This window comes from Suricata suricatta, chromosome 3 (assembly GCF_006229205.1).
Source record: "Suricata suricatta isolate VVHF042 chromosome 3, meerkat_22Aug2017_6uvM2_HiC, whole genome shotgun sequence".
NCBI lineage: Eukaryota > Metazoa > Chordata > Mammalia > Carnivora > Herpestidae > Suricata > Suricata suricatta.
Window position 1 is genome coordinate 76,658,322 of NC_043702.1, and position 16,489 is coordinate 76,674,810.

The following is a 16,489-nucleotide window of genomic DNA, read 5'->3' on the forward strand; positions in this document are numbered from 1 at the left end:
AGCACAGAGCCTGATGCAGGGCTCGAACCCACAGACTGTGAGATCATGACCTGAGCCAAAGTGGGATGCTTAACCGACTGAGCCACCCAGATGCACCCCTCTCCCATTTTTAAGGACCCCTGTAATTACATTGGCCCACCAGGGTAACAGAGAATAATTCCCATTTGCCACGTAGCATAACACATTCACAGTTCCGGGGATTAGGATATGGACATTTTTGGAATGGCCATTTTTCTGCTTATGCTAAGCCCTTTCTGAAAACTAACTTATAGACTGAAAATTTTCTTTAGCTAGAAAGTTCCCAACCTGGCATTGGCAGAGTCTGACTTCTTCAATGTTCAACTCAAATATCTTCCATTTAAATCCTATCTTGAATCCAAACAAGTAGAAATAATTCTTCCCTTTCTACTGCCTCTACAATGTTTTCATATGCCTTTAAAATAGCACTTTGATGCATATACAGACACTTAATATACTGTAAATTGTTCTCTCCTTTCTTAATGGACTGAGATAAGGGGGTTGTCATAATTACGTTTACATCCCTAGCTCACAGGTGAAGAAATGAAGGATGGTCAACATCCACAACAATTCCCCGAACTGAATGATGGTAGGAATTCAATACAGGCCTTGTAATGAATCTGTCCTATTAATACTTATTAAGTGGAGCACATGGTAAAATATACTGACCCATAGTTCAACAAGAGACCACAGAGAAAATGAAACAGAGAAGTTTGTTACTCACATATCCTGGAGGAAGTCCCCAGCATGCACACAGGGGGAGCCCACAGGAAGGTGGGGGAGGGGCACACAGGGAGGTCAAGGTGCTATGCAGACAGAGAGATTAATAAGACTTGGGGCGCATCCCTTTATTGGGGTCTGTGGGTAGAGTGTTTGGGACTATTAGGGTCTTTGGGATTCCTGGGCTAAAGCTGGATTGGTCAGTTCAGACTAAAAGAGCAGGGCTTGGTAAGCTTCATGGGGATCTTATCTAAGGGATACACAAGGAGAAGGTGCTGGGGGGTGGGGGAGACTCTTGATCACGAAGGCTGTTGGGGAAGTCAACCCAGGGGCTTACCCGTGCTTATAACTCTGTGGGCTGTTGCCTAGAGCCTTTGCTTGTATGAGGGGCTGGTCTCAGTTTAAGGTCCATGCAGACTGCTGGACCAAACAACATGGATGCCAGGGCAGCAATGCCATGGAGTAGCTTAGCTAAACTCTCAACAGACCAAATCTCTGTACCCAAAGCTTCTTTATGGGAGGAACTGCATTTTCTCACCTTCATATGTATTTATACAGAGACTAATGCCTTTTGCCACTAGCAGATGGTGGAATATAAGGACATTTATTTAATCTTTTAGACTTCTTATTTCTCACCTGTACTTTGAAGATATTATTTTGCTAGATGTCTTTTAGGGTCCCTGGCACCTCTAACATTCAGTGACTTAATTAAATATTGAACCTGACTGAAATGAACTAAATTTCAATCTGGTCAAGAAATACTGAATTTATATCTTACACTGACATATGAAAGTTTTCTACAAACAACTCTGGGACTAAATTTATTCTCATTTAATTAAGGGTGATAATATGGAGTTGAAGGACTGTATATACTTAAGTGAGCAACTACTTACTGGCAGCCAGCCATCTTACTCTCAGCTTAAGCTATTCTTCCCAATCAGCTTGTGCAACTGAGCAGCTGATGTAGAGGAAAGAAGTGCTTGATGTGGATGTGACATGTCATCAAAGCCTTCACAGAGGTGGGGAAGTCTACCTGCTTAGAGAGAAGATAGGAAATATGTGAATTGGCGGAGAAGAGGTTGGAGATGTTCCATGAGATTCTACCAATAGTTTCTCCTTCCTTCTTGCCTCACCTAATGAAAAGGACATTGAGATTGTGATAGCTTTCCTGGTGAACCTTTTTAGTGACCAGATTCCAAGAACCTCAATGTATATAGGCTATAGTTGATGATACTCTTTCTACTTCTGTTACTGAGATGGAGAAGAGCAGAAGGGATAAGATAGTCCATCTAAAACCTCAAAAGAAAGCTGTACATGACAGCACATGTATTAGAAAGATGATTTTCACTGAGACTGTAGATCCCATTATAGAAAAATTACGACCCTATCACACACAAGGATTTTACTGCTGGTTGCACCTGTGTCACATGCAGACACGCATCATAATATAAGTGGCGTTGTTTGAAGTCATCCTTATTGTATTTGAGAGAGCAAGGAGAGAGATGAGGGCGGGCCTCATAAGTTTCAGTAATCAGGCTCTAGAGAAACGTTGGAGTCTGTGACAGTGGAAATGCAGAGTGAACAGATCAAGAAATGGATTTCTTCAAGGTTGGACATTCTTTCTCATCACATTCTGAGGGAGGTAACCTGGGGCTAAAATAAATGGAGTAGCTGCTGTAAAACGTGTTTTTAAGATTGCCAAAGTGTACAATTTATGGACAAAAATTCTACCTTTTGGGCTGGGCCATTAAAACACCTTGTAAGCTGAAATTTGAAAAAAGAAAAACAAAACTCGTTATTTTAATACAAACATACTAAAGAAGACTCTATATAAAATAAATTAGATTAATTGGTTTGTCATTTACTATGTTAGGGACTGTTCTAAATGCTTTAAAATACTGCTATTTAATTAGCTTTATTACCGATATTAACTCTACGCAAATAATTCACAGAGATAAGGAAAAAATTATCATGGGCCTTCAGAAACAAGGGAGAAGTTCTGGGTGGGTCACTGAGAAGGAGGAACCAAAATGAAGGAGAAGGGGGAACTCAAACTGAGGAAAGATGCCTAAAGCACGTTGCTGTTTGCATTCCCAGGTGCCAGAGGTGAGCCTCCGGTTCTCTCAAGGTTGTAAGCTCCAGGCTGAAATGGAGAGGAAGCCATACAAACTGTTTGGAATGGGGCAAGGAAGCGAACATGCATCTCAGCAAAATCTCCAGTGTGCCCTTCGAGCTCTACCAAAGGTACAGCTGGGTACAGGGTCCTAACTCAGCACTCGCCAAACATCCAAATCCGGAGTGAGCTGTAAAACAGCAGAATGCCTAATACATTCACTGAAGTCATTACTAAAAATAATTAAATGGATTATTGGTCTCAGGGATTTCAAAAGAGAGGAAGACGCAGGCCAGAGCCATCCATACATTTCCCAGAGGAAGGACAAAAGCTATGAATAAAATTAGGGCCACGCTACAATAGGTGATCCAGCAATTAGCATACGTGAAAGAAAACCCTATAATGAGCCACTGCCAGGCAACATCACAATATATTTTCCACAATTGATTTCTTAGATTCCACGTTTCAATAATATTGATATGTTACTTTCACAACTATAAAATATAAGATGTCCCAAACTCCCTTCTGAATTCAGTTTTTGAGGAAATCATCATTGCATTCATGAGCAACAACTATAGTGACAGTTTTTGAACATATCATGGGAAAACAACATTATTTTTAACCGTTTGGTAGTTTATGGGTTTCAGGACTGTGGGTGAGTTTTAGGGATGAATCAATAAAAACAGAATTATCTTTTGACAATGTAGCAGGGTACTGGGGAAAGATGTTAGGCTTTTCTCTGCGGGACCTGAGTAAATTGTTTAGTGTCTCTGGTCCTTCATTTTCTCAGCTATAAAATGAGATTTTTAAAAATTAGGTAATAAAAGTGATAATAATAAACATCTTCTACACAGAGCCCAACTTGGGGTTCAAACTCATGAACCATGAGATCATGACCTGAGCTAACGTTGGATGCTTAACTGACTGAGCCACCTAGCTGCCCCCGCTAGAAATGCCATTCTTAATAACTATACCCAAGTGACTGTTCCAAGAGGACCATGGACGAAATTGAGAGGTGTTCATTCAAAGGTTTTATGTAATTGTTTGGTCAAAGCAATTTGGTCAGTTATCTGTAAATTGCATAGACATGTTCATTTTGGAGAGGAAATGATAATTCTCACTAGTGTCCTTTTTTAAATTCTTTTTTCTTTTAATTTTAGAAAGAGAGTGTGTGTGAGCAGGAGAGAGAGAGAGAAACTGAGGGAGAGAGAGAATCTCAAGCAGGCTCCACACTCAGCACAGAGCCCAATGTGGGGCTTGATCTTAGGACTCTGGGATCATGACCTGAACTGAGATCAACAGTCAACTGACTGAGCCACCCAGGCACCCCACACATAGTTTCCTTTCAAAATAAACATTTCCATAGTAGCAATAAAAGTAAAAATTAGCAATATCTTGTTTTTGTTGGGCATCAGGCATTTAGCTTTACTCATTTAATCCTCAAAATAACCTTATTCAATAGAAACTATTAATGTGTCCGTTTTAGAGAAGATACTACAGGCTATGGGACAGTGTGGATGATAATTGAGAATAATTTCTTTAAAAATATTTTTTAAATGTTTATTTCCGAAAGAGAGACAGACAGAGCATAAGTGGGGAAGGACAGAGAGAGAGAGAGAGACAACAGAATCCGAAGCAGGCTCCAGGCTCTGAGCTGTCAGCACAGAGCCCAACGTGAGGCTCAAACCCACAGACTGTGAGATCATGACCTGAGCTGACGCTGGACGCCCAAGTGACTGAGCCACCCAGGTGCCCCAAGAGTAATTTCTACTCAAGGGCACATTGCAGGGAGTTCTGGAGTCCATGTTCTCATCCCCGCTCCTCTCCCCTCCTTTCCTTCCTTTATTCTCTTTTACTCTGTCTCTCTGTTTTCTCTCACTTCTGTCTGTAGGAGAGGAAAAAGTTTTCCGTAACCTTCTTGGGGTCCCTGGCTGGGTCTGGAAATTAAGCTGACAAAGACAGATTATCAGGAGAAAGGCAAATGAACTTATTTAATGTAAGTTTTTTGTGACAAGGGAGCCTTCACAAGGAAATGAAGACCCAAAGAAACCGTTACCCCTGAGTCTTTTTCACTAGGTTTGATGAAGAGTGGCCAGCTGTGGAGGAATATGCTAGGTTAATGAGTGTGGGGCAACAGTGGTGAACTGGGGAAAACTTGGCAGGTATGTTTGTTAGGATTCTTCTCAGAGTCCATTTGGTTTTGGGGAGAAGTAGCTTTTCTGTCCAGGTATAGAGAGGGCACCTCTCAGGGGAGGATTTTAAAACCTGTTTCAGGGGAAGGGCAAGGGAGGGGACGGAGGTCAGAGTGAACTTCCTGCTTTTGCTGTTTGCTCAAATTCCTTCAGCCTGAAATATGGCCATGGTGCTGTACTTGGGGGTAGTGTATCCTGATTTCCACCCCTTTGTTTCTTTTGCCACCTAGTAAGTAGTATTTATTTTACCATTTTCTGTAGTCCATGCCTTAAACCTTAAACAAGTGTTTACTACACAGCTTTGGACTACCTTTATGAAGACAGAGCAAATTAGCTCCCCAGGGCAGACATGAGCTAGCTTTTTCACCCATGTCTTTTTTCTGCCATCTGCGTTACATCTACAATCATAAATGTCAGAGGGGGGCCTCAACAGACATTATACAGACACCAAGGTAAAAGAGGCAAAAAAAAAAAAAAAGATTGTACCTTGATTTATGTGATAGCTTTAAAAAAAGCCCTTACAAAGGAAGGTAGGTATTGCAGTTTTTGTCCTCCACTAAAAGACCATTGCACAAAAGCACAGCCATTTTCTGCAGCCTTTTAAAACTGACCATTTTGTGTCAGAGTGATTTTCGGACAATGATTAAATAAATTATATATGATAAATTATCAATCAGTAAGGTGACTTTTTAAAACAATTTTAACATGTAAGAAAATAATCTTACATTAAGTGAAAAAAAAGATAAAAATGTGGCCAAGTAAAAACCTGAACGCAAATACACCAAAAGTTTTACTATGACTTTCTCACAGTTTGGATTGCTAGGTATTTTATTTTATTTTGTATTGTTCTCTATATTTTCATGTTTTTCTTAATATTTAGGGGTTGCTCTTGTAATCCCCTTCAACTGTTATGTTTTTAAGGTATAGTTTTATATGGATAGAGTGAGAGAGGTACTCTTTTACGTACAAAGCTGTATCTTTTCAAATCAAATATGTGTATTGAACTTTCTGGCAAATGAAGCTGGGGTGAAGATTGGCTAATTAGAAGCTGGCATGAGACCACAGTGGATGGGGTGGGGTGTATGGGGAGGCAGAAACTAAATTCGTTGTTGATCTTGTGCTTCATAAAACTAGCGATTACACATTCTGTCTTACTCACCGCTGCGTTGCTGGTACCTAGCACAGATGTTTGATAAATATTTCTGACTCAAGTGAATAGAGAATTATATGGCAGAGTTGATCATGTATGTGGACCGCCAGGATTTCTACTTCATAGTAGGGCATGGGAATTTAAAAACTAAAGATGTCCATAGAATTCTTGCTTCTTTGACCATGGCACATCATTTCTGGTTACTCAATAAAAACTTGAAGTATGATTTTCTCTACCTTTTGCCATATTTCTGAGCTTTTTCCCCAGGTATCAGATGGTGGGCACACAGATAAAGAAACGGTGTTAGCAATAATCTAGGCCAAATAATTAAGGGGGGGTCTGCCATACATTATGCATTTAAGTGACTTTTGATCATTGACAGTTTGAATCATCCATACAAGTTAAGCACACATTACTTAGAACAATTCACTTTGTCAGTTTCAGAAGGAAAACAAATTGCATTATTTCCAGTGTAAATAGAAAGCAGCAGATAGAAAACCAATAAATCACACCCATATAATTCCAGCTGATCCAGAACACAAATTCAAGTTGGCCTGCAGCCATATGCTTTCCTTAGAAAAGAAGATTCAGATTGGTGATGGGCAATGAGTGGTTATTGCTCCAAGCCATTGGAAGGGTGAAGTGACATAGTCAATTTCATTGTCCTCCTAGCTAAGGACAGGCCTAATTGCTTAAGCATATCACCATGTGTCAAAATTCCTAATTGATTTCCTACTCATTAAAGCCATTATGCTTTTTCAAGGCCAGATTGCTGGCTGTGCATACTTGAGTGCTGATTACTGGGGAAACCAGCTTCAGAATCTATAGATTATGCAGGAACTGATATCAGAGTTGATGTAAACACAGTTAAATGAATCATAGAAAGCAGGATACAAAGCCAGTACAAGTCATTTAGGTGTATCTTTTAGTGTAGTATTAAAAACAAATTTTTTTTAAATTTTTTAATTTTTTTTATTTTAGAGAGAAAAAGTGTGTGCAAATTGGCGGGGAGGGAGGAGGAGAATCTTAAGCAGGCTCCTTGCTTAGTGTGGAGCCCCATGCAGGGCTTGATCCCACAACCGTAGGATCATGACCTGAGCCCAAATCAAGAGTTGGATGCTCAACTGACTGAGCCACCGAGGCGCCCCTAGTATGGTATTCTTTTTTTTTTTTTAATGTTTATTTATCTTTGAGAGACAGAGAGAGGCAGAGTGCGAGTGAGGGAGAGGCAGAGTGAGAGGGTGAGACAGAATCTGAAACAGGCTCCAGGTTGTAAGCTGTCAGCACAGAGCTTGACGTGGGGCTTGAATTCACGAACCTCGAGATCGTGACCTGAGCCAAAGTCAGACGTTAACCAACTAAGCCACCCAGGTGCCCAATAGTATTCTTTTAGATTATATGTGGCAATCAAATATCTTATTCTAAATACTCATAAAGACATTTTTCCTTTTAAACTAGGCAGTATCTTTGAATATGGCTAAATTTAAGGTGCCTTCTCTTACTGTCATATTTTCGTGTCTGTTTAATCTCAAAAACAGAATGCCTTTCTTTACACTTCTTGATAGATTTATATACACACACACACAAACCCTAAATCTCTAATTAGTTTGTTTTTTAAAATAAAAATGTGAAATGAATCTAAGCATTCTATAAGAATTTGCTCATTGATTAAACAAGATTATTTAAATAAATATATATTTTTTACACTACATGACTTTTTTTCAAAAAGAAGACAAACTTTGTTTAGAAAATATACCAGAAAATAGAGCAATACATATAAAAGCAGAAACAAAATTTATTTTGGTATGGAATTTTAGATATGTTTTCCCTTCACTTATTTCTTTCTTTTTCCTAGAAAGCTAACAATGCTGCTTAAACTGTAAATAGTGTTCTTTTAATTTTTTTTTTCATAGTATGGTTAATAAACTTGAAAGGCTTCATGACTGGTGATTTTCTATTTGATTTTGGTATTTCTGTTCTTTTGTTTCTTCTTTGACCAACTGAACATGCTTAAATGTTGGGCAGCAAAGTACAGTTTACCTTTTATATTTTCAAGAGCAATCAGTTAGGCCTGCCTTTGCAAATTCTCTATAAAAGACACACTGAACCCATCTGAATGATCTAGCTTTAAATGATTCAGTACAAATTTTTTGTGTCTTTCCAGATTCAGAGAACAAATATAGATCTTTGATTCTATATGATAGGGTTTTTTTTTTTTTTTTTTTTTTTTTTTTTTTGCTAAATTTTCCTCATCCTGAGTTGTGTTCTTTCTCCTCTGAGCAAGATATGTTGACGTCCCAACCCCAGTACCTCAGGACATGACCTAATCTGGAAGTGGAGTTGTAGATATAGTTAAGAAGTTGTTCTGAGGTAGGGTGAGCCCCTAATCCAGTATGGCTGGTGGCCTTATATGAAGACAGCTATGTGATGACAGACACCCACAGAACATGTGTGACTGTGGAGGCAGAGATTGGAGTCATGCAGCTTTAAACCAACAGCCAAGGATTTCAAACAATCACCAGAAGCTAGGAAGAAGAGGGGAAAGATTCATTCCCTTGTGGGTTTCTGAGAGATTCTGGCTCTGCAGACACCTTGACTTTGGACTTCCAACTTCCAGAATTGTGAGATTACAAATTCCTGTTCTTTTAAGCCTCTTAGTTTGTGATATTTTGTTACAGCCACCTTAGGACACTAATAGTGTCATCTGCTGCCAGTCCTGCTGTCAGAGACTCTGGGTGGTGGATGTCCTGGTGACAGCAGTGATTGGTCTTCCTAGAGCCATCTACACATACCGACCGCTGTGCTGCCTCATGGCCAGCAGGCAGCTCCCAGGCTGCACACCAATGCTTCAAGGCCAGTAAGAGATGGCAGTGCAGATGAAGCTTCGCCTCCTCTCTGGGTTTAGGATGCTTTCCTGGGTCCATTTCCATTAGCTGGCATGGCTGGGGGGAGAGTGGCAGAGCCCCAGGTACGAGCCCACACCTAACCCTGACCCACAGCAGCAGAAGAGGCTGGGGAGCCACTGGGCTGCCCAAGACATTTCCCCACATCCAGACAGGCCCTTTTTGTGCCTCACCCTCTTCTGTTCCATTTTGCTGCAATCTCTTTTCTTACAATAACTACCAGGCTTTGTTCCTCTCCCTGTACACTTCCTCTATTTGAACCTTTGTCTAATGAAGCATTTTTCTCTCTTATCCCTAATACAGACCTACTCTGGTCTGACAACAGTTTTTAAGGCTCATGGCTGCTGCATGGAGCACAGTGTTTATGAATCCTGCTGAGGCTAGATGTAACATATCTGCTTTCAATTTCTATGACCTGCTTCAGAAAACCAGGTTATAAATAAGGCTGTATCTTTTCTACTTTGATTCTTTTTCTTTCTCTCTCTGTTACATGTAAAATGTGTTTTAATTAATTTATTGTTACTAACATAAATATATTATTTCTCTTTCTCAGATTCTCCACCTCCCCATTTTTACTGAGGTATAATTGACAAATATATATATGTGTATTTTTAAAGCATCCAACCTGATGATTGGATATATGTATACATTGTGAAATGATTACCACAATCAAGTTAATTAACACAGCCATCACCTCACCTCACCTTTTTATGTGTGCGCTGAGAGCATGTCTCTTCTGTCAGCAAATTTAACGTATATAATTCAGTATTAACCATAGTCACCATGCTGTACATTAGATCCACAAAGCTTATTTGATTATTTTTTTTATCAAATACTTGACATCCCACATATCCTATTAATGGCAAGTTCACAGTCTTCCCCAGGAAGCTCTATCCCTCCCCTCACTTGTTTCTCCCCTGATTGCGAATGATTTAAAGAACTGGAGCTAAGTCGGTCTACTCTCAAAGGCAAAACTCAGTCCTACCCGCAAATGCCAGTGAGAACAGATATTGCCATTGCCTGTCCATGCCACCAAGTGCTGCCCCTGAAAACACTGTTGCCCTACTCTTAGTCATGCACGGCTGGTACCAGATGACTGTCCCCACCAACAGTGTAAATCCAATGGGGATAACCAATATGGACAGTCAAGTCACATTCTGACATAGACTGTAACTATTCTCTGACTTAAAAAATATATATTCCAAAGACTTTCTCAACCTTTTCATTCTAACCTGTATAAAAGTTCTTTGTTTTTTAGCCTCTGTCATATTAGTTTCTTTTCCCTTTACCACTATGTATTTCTGTGGGTGGCTCAGTTGATTGAGTGACCAACTCTTGATGCCGCTCAGGTCATAATCCCAGGATCATGGGATGGAGCCCGGTGTTGGGCTGTGTGATGACACACGGAGCCTGCTTGGGATTCTTTCTCACTTTCCCTCTCTGGCTCTCCCCAGCTTGTGTGCACTCTCTTTCAAAATAAATCAATAAATATTTTTTTAAAAACCCCACAATTATGTATTATTGAGTTTAAATTCTTTTGGACACTAAAGAAACCACGTAGGGTGGAAAGATAATTGATTTAGTGAAAGCGGCCTACCCACATCTCTTAAGGAAGACATTTGTGGCTAGAAACTCTGGTGATTTCTAGTTAATAATTTCTAGTTTGTTGCCTGAAAACAAGTTTCCAACTACTGCTACACATCACTGAGGGCTGATGCAGTCTAGACTCAGTGATGACAATGATATAACTTAGTGTAGGGTAAGCTCTCCTTTGACCACAGTGACTGATTTAGGGCAGTTCTCTGACTGCAACTGGTCTGTTCACTGTGAAGTTCAAGACTTTTGTGCCATGTTTGGGAAAAGAATGTAAAAACCCGTGTATAGCCTGTATTGATGTCTGGAAAACTGCCACCATCCTGGGTCAGGAGCATAACGAAGGAGGAGGCAGATACCATGCAAGACAGAGCCTGTATGTGGGGAGACACTGGCTCCTTGTTGTTATTGCTGGGTTGCTGGATCAGCTCTTGCCTGAAGCCCAAAATGTTCCAGAGTTTTCAGTTACTTGAGGGAACATATTCCTATATTGTTAAAAGTAGTTCGAGTTGGGAATTGTTTTTGTAAATAAAAAAATTCTAATTGATACAACTAATTAAAAACCCCTTTTATATTCTTCGGCTATTGAATTAGCTGGATGAGTAAGTTGCTCTTCACTTGCATAAGGACTCCTAAACATATATTTAAATTCTTATAGTAAACTTTACCCACAGTGGAATATCTACACGTGAGACTTTGTCTAAAGTTTTTATTAGAAACAACTCACAACTGAGGAAAAAAAGATGTCAGATAAAAGTTCCAATTCTCTTAGGGAAGAGAGATCAGAGAAGAGATTTAGCAGTTAGGATTTTAGGACTTCAGGTCTAATCCTGCAACTGTTGGCTGTCTGGACTGTTGCCACACACACACATTTCCAACATTCCACTGTTAGGAAGTTACAGGAAGGAGTTGGTGCACGATTAACCTGAGGGTAACCATTTGTGGCTTATACAATCAAGAAAGACATAAAATGATCAAGACAAACATAAAAATCAACATTCTTTGATGCCTGTTGAGGAGAACTGAGAGTCTCAGTTAAGCAGGTGGGTTAAAGGAGTGTTTAACTACAGCTTTTTTGTTTGTTTGTTTATTTTTGAGAGAGACAGAGCACAAGCAGGGGAGGGGCAAATAGAGGGGGAGACACAGAATCTGAAGCAGGCTCCAGGTTCTGACCTGTCAGCACAGAGCCCAACACCGGGCTGCAACACACGACCTATGAAATCATGACCTGAGCCAAAGCCATTTAACTGACTGAGCCACCCAGATGCCCCTAACTATGGCTTTCTAAATTGAGTTTTGAAAGCCCTTAAGTTGTACTTCTGATTCCTGGTCAGGAATAGAACCCCCTCCTATACTTCCCCAGGACAGAAATAAAACCAGAACTGAGATTAATAAAATTAATATATTAGTGGTTTTCCTTCTTGGGGTTCAGGTTCTGTGGTGCCGGGAAGGCACCAGAGTTGCTGGTTGGCCCCACAACCTAAAGAATGACCATAGCCTTTATGGTGACCAGAGACTCAAATCACAGAGGGAGGTCTTCCCATGTGGCCCCCTTATTTTTCTTACTTACCTAGCATACCTTAAGCAACCTGTATTATAAGAAAACTTACATCCCAAAGATTTCTTCAGAAACATTCCTGGCTCCAAATGACTCCATTCCACTTTGCTTTATTGTCTCTTTTTTCATTCCTTCTTAGTTACCTAAAAAAGACTGGAGGGATAAATCATGAGCTTTATCTTTCTGTTTGAACCTCAAGTTTGCTCTGATCACTTCTTTTGTTTCCTTTTCTTCCCATCAAACAAGTGCTTCTTTTATTTTTTTAAAGTTTATGTATTTATTTTGAGAGAGAGAGAGCAAGAGAGAGAGCACATGAGCAGAAGTGAGCGAGGGGCAGAAAGAAGGAGAGGCAGAATCCTAAGTAGGCTCTGGGCTGACAACACAGCATGACCTGAGTGGAAATCAAGAATCAAATGCATAACTAACTGAGTCACCTGGGCACCCCAACAAGTCCTTCATTTTTGTTTTAATTTTTTAATGTCTATTTATTTTTGAGAGAGAGAGAGAGAGAGAGAGAGAGTGAGAGAGAGAGAGAGAGAGACAGTGTGAGTGGGAGGGGGCAGAGAGAGGGATATACAGAGTCTGAAGCAGGCTCTGGGTTCTGAGCTGTCAGCACAGAGCCTGATGCAGGGCTTGAACTCACAAAACAGGAGATCATGGCCTGAGCCGAAGTGAGACGCTTAACCTACTGAGCCACTCAGGTGCCAACCCTAACAAGCCCTTCTTAAATTTATTGGCAATGTACCTACTGAAGCACTTGGCACAGTATCTGCCCATGCACAGCTTGAGGACTGAAACAAAGCAGGTGCATAATAAATGTTAGCTGCTATAAAGTCAGTATTATCATTGTTATTATTTTTATATCAGCTTTTCATATGTTTCAGATGTCACTTCAGGGATAAAAAAATACATATCTAGACAATATCTATTTTTTATTGTATTCGTAGGTTATTTTTTACTTATGGGACATTTTCTAAGCGTGGGCATGCATCATCTAAAGTGTATCTTATGTGACATACAGAATAATCTAGTATGTAATTTTGATAGATTTCTTTTAAAAAGATTCTCTTGGAGCTCTTAGGTGGCTCAGTTGGATGAGCGTCATGGCTTAGGTCATGAATCCAGGGTCAAGGGATCAAGACCCATGTTGGGCCCTGCACCGAGCATGGAGCCTACTTAGGATTCTCTGTCTCCCTCTGCCCACTCGCATGCTCTCTCTCTAAAATAATAAATAAATAGACAAGTAAAAAAATAAATAATAAGTAAGTAAATAGCTGAATCTCTTCTTGAAATTTAAATATGATTTACTGTCTTTTGTTTTTTTTTAAACAAAGTCACCAGTTATCTTAAGGGGTGTTCACTAATGTGGTTTTCCTGACATCCCCACCAAAGAAATGTTTAATATGAACTAGTGTCCTCAGCAGGCTTTCTGGGCTCAGCAGATGTGACCTGACACAAAACAATTGTACTGTGGTTTAATCCACTAGATTTGTTTTCATTGTTATGCTCATCTAATTTTTCATTCAGACAATGAAATTTGTTTTCCATGCAAATTTCCTGGCTATCCATCCATTCCTCCATTTTTCAAGTCCCATAATGTAGTCACATTATTTTCACTTGCTTCTACCAGCTTTGGTTTGTACATTTAAGTTAAAAAGAAACAAAAATAAACCTTACTTCCTAAGCCCTATAATAAAACTGTACTTCAGGAATTTATTTACAAATATGTTTGTAGTGATAGATTTTGGGTGATTTCTTTCCACATTATTTTTAAAGTAGAAGAGAAATTTACTGAAATTCTCAAAATTATCTAGCAATTCAATCAGAAGCTGCACCTTATCTGAATGTGTTCCAACAATAGCCAGGACTGGCCTCATTAGCTCTATCTTCTCATCTGCTATAATTGGTGATTGATGAAGAACGTTTCTAATTATAGGCATGACAGCAGTCCAGCCAGATTATATGACGCCTAAGGCTGAGTGAGTACTTCCTTCTCTGCCTCTCGTTCCTCAGCTCAAATAATGATAAAATAATTTGCTATAGTGTTCAACTGCTAGACTCTTTAGAGACTCTTAACTTACTTTTATTCTACCCTTTAAAACACCACCATGTGTGAGTCTTCATACACATACACACATAGACCAAAATAATTGAATCATTTACCAACCAACCATGAAATGCCAAACAACAAAGTGAAAGTTTTAGGTAGACTTGATCAACCAATTTATTTAAATGTTTGGTTTCAATGGTAAATGTATACATATAAATACAGAATGGTTCAGATACATATAATAATACATATACAGAATGGTTCATTTAAAAATAATAAAAGTTGACTAAATTTATAGAAATCAATTTCAGAAGTGTGACATCATAAATAAAGCAGAGAATGGGGTTTAGCCTTTGGGTAAGAGAAGTGAAATAAGAATTTTGGGAACAATTAATATAATCTTCCTTAGGTTAGTAAAGCGGTTGTAATGCGAAAGACATCAAAGTTGTGGCAACCACCTAGTTACAACTGAATTATGGTAACAGACTACTTTTGTAAGCAGTTTGGCAAAACTCATTAGAATCATTGGAGAAAGGTTATGTGAAAACATGTGCGGGCAGATGGTTGCTTACATGATACTTGGTGTTAAAATGAAACGAATATTGCTATATTTGGAAAAATGTAAGAAATTTAATGGGTGTGAAGTGCTTTGCTGTGATCAGTGAAAACATAAGAAAACATTCACTTAAGTAACCTATTTCAGTTACTTCTTTTTGGAAGGTGGATTGTATTAGGCCAAGCCAATGAGAAACTATGAACTTCTAATATTATTTTTATTGACCAATGAAATAATAGCCAATACTAACAGGGACACTAAATACTGTTTTAATAGGAAAAATTCATGTAGTATATAATAAATAAACAGATTATGAGTTTATTTGGAATAGGGAAGCCTTGTGCCGTGTTTATTATTTGAGCTAAGCCTTGTTAAAACTCATCTATCAAATGTCAGGAACACTTGATAATTGCCACAATAAGTTGTCATTTATTCTCTGTCTCACATGTATGAAACTCTGAAGTAGGCACTGTACCAATGCAAGGAAGTGTAAGCCATCATCCCTTCCATCTTTGGGTCTAGTTGTAGAGATAGGCTTTCACACCAGTAGTGAGTAAATGGCAGTGGCAATGAGGGTCATCAAAATGTCAAGGATGTGCATACAATCTTTCCATCTTTGCTGGTCAGGAAAGAACCTTACAGGTTGGTTATAGACTGGGTCAAGAAAGACAGTATACAGTAAGAACTGACTTGAAAAAGAAAAGATGAACGAACTTAATGCCAGCAAGATAGGATGACTTGAAGAAAAGTAAGGAAGATAAAAACAAAAAAATGAAAGGCATATTTTGGTAGTCAGTTTGGGTTTCTGTCAGTTTTCTATATGCAGGTAAAGAAATGAGTCAGGGAATAAAGATTGAGGCCAGATTCAGGGCGAAGTGGTTGGTTGTAGAGAAGCTGTTGAGTAGGGTAGCATTCATCCTCAAAACTGTCCCCAAAGACACCTTTTCACCCTCTCCCTTTGTCTTTCTACCACTCTACATTCCAAAGTTTTTGCACCTCTACATAGTCTTATCCACCCAGAGCTGAGATGTGTGCTTCATATCTCTTGTTCCATGTCTATATATACCTTAAAACTAGCAGTCAGATTTCATTTTGCTTCACATATTCCATGGAAAACTCAAAAGACCAGAAAACTTGAAGCAAATTTTTACAAAGAAGTGTTTTCTTGGGTCCGAACTAAACTTAGGTATCAGAGATATTACTGGAGAAGCAGTGACAAAAGATTTCGCCATAACTCCTTTGGTGCCCCAGGCCTTTTAAATCGAATTCCATCAGGTTTTTTCCCTGCAAGATGACGTCTGGCTCATCCAGTCAACTGAGTCTGATTCCCCCATCCCAATACTCTCCGTGAAGTCATAATTATTGCAAATTTATTGAACATCTACCCTATGTTGGGAACCATGCCACAGAACACAAAGAAGACACAAGCAAGTTCCCATTCAGATCTCACTTTGAGAAGTTAAATATACAGATGGACAATGACCATATCATATATAAAAACAGAATGCTGATCTGCCAGGAAATCAACCCCCTTATCCACCATAAACAACCCAGGAGTGCCAGCCTGTTGGTCTGGCAGACTTGGAGTAAGCCCGACTGCAATCTCATATACTAATCCAAGAACCTAAACACTAAC

The 16,489-nt window shown here is 39.3% G+C and overlaps 1 long non-coding RNA gene across 1 annotated transcript in view; it reads left to right on the forward strand.

Moving 5' to 3' along the window:
• Positions 1 to 2,889: 2,889 nt before the first annotated feature.
• The window catches only part of LOC115286505, a 52,050-nt gene continuing 38,450 nt past the window's right edge, over positions 2,890 to 16,489 (forward strand). The window contains exon 1 of the long non-coding RNA XR_003906094.1: positions 2,890 to 2,982. This is a non-coding gene — a long non-coding RNA (uncharacterized LOC115286505). The remainder of the gene's footprint in view (positions 2,983 to 16,489) is intronic.